We start from the raw sequence: 1,075 nt of genomic DNA, 5'->3' as shown, positions 1-1,075 counted from the left end.
TGAAGCAACGACCTCCACAACTAGACTGAAGAACAAAACGACAGCAACTTGTCTGTTCCCCTTCCCCCAATTCTCTAGCACTGTTCCCTTCCCCCAATTCCTCAATAAAAATCTTAAAAAAAAAAGAACCGCTGGTCTAGGTTATTAGCTATCATTCTATCTCCTCAGAAAACAAACAAAACATTGCCAATAGTTTGTTCTTTAAAATACTTATATACACAAAGGGTGGGGGGAAAGAGGTCAGAAATTTAACTAGGCATAAATAATCAAGTATATGCCTCACTGTCCTCTATTACTAGTGGGGATTATTGGTTGCTCCCATGTTCTAAAATCTTAACTTGTTCTCTCTTATTTTATCTTATTTTTTCAGCTGAGCCATCCTGCCACCTGTTGGTGCTCAGTGGCAGCTCAGATGGGGCTGGGAATTAAACCGGCAACCCTGTTGCTCAGAGCTCACACTCGAGTGAGATCTTAGCCAACTGAGCCACTCGGCCAGCCCTTGTTCTCCCTTATTTTAGATTGATGAAATTCTCAAGGAACATAAGCTTCTGTTTATAGCAATATATTCCTTCGGAAAATAAGTGTTAAAGTTTACAGACCTAAGAATATAATGTTATATTCACTTAAGTGAAATATAAAAAATTGAGTTCATTTCCCCCACTTAATTTTCACATCAAAATAGGTTTTACACACACACACTCCCAATATACTGAGTTATCGTCTACTGAGAAAGGGTTTAAGATATAATATTGACACAGAAAGTGATATTTGCAATTACTAGTTTACTAATAGCAACATTTTCCTAATGCTGCAATTTTTCTTTAATAGCTGGACTTGTCCTCAGGCTTCTTTCTCCTTAACTTAGAATGTCAGGCATTTACTTTGCAGTAAAGATGAAGATTCCATGGAAACTTTCAGAATATGATATGTGTGGTTACCATATTTGTAATATCTAAACATACATGTACCATACTTTAGCAAAAAATATTATCACCCACCAAGATATACAGCAACTAAAATAAAAAGCCACAGCTTAGGTTAAAAACAATAGCAGCTTTCTACCTTTTTTTTTTTT

At 36.0% G+C, this 1,075-nt stretch overlaps 1 protein-coding gene across 1 annotated transcript in view; it reads right to left on the bottom strand.

Annotated features, from left to right (window-relative positions):
- RLF (RLF zinc finger) overlaps window positions 1-1,075 on the bottom strand; it is a 73,427-nt gene that overhangs the window by 37,543 nt on the left and 34,809 nt on the right. The gene's annotated exons all lie outside the window — the stretch shown is intronic.

Source organism: Hipposideros armiger, unplaced genomic scaffold (assembly GCF_001890085.2).
Source record: "Hipposideros armiger isolate ML-2016 unplaced genomic scaffold, ASM189008v1 scaffold_82, whole genome shotgun sequence".
NCBI classification, from domain to species: Eukaryota; Metazoa; Chordata; class Mammalia; order Chiroptera; family Hipposideridae; genus Hipposideros; species Hipposideros armiger.
This window is presented reverse-complemented; position numbering and strand designations above follow the sequence as displayed.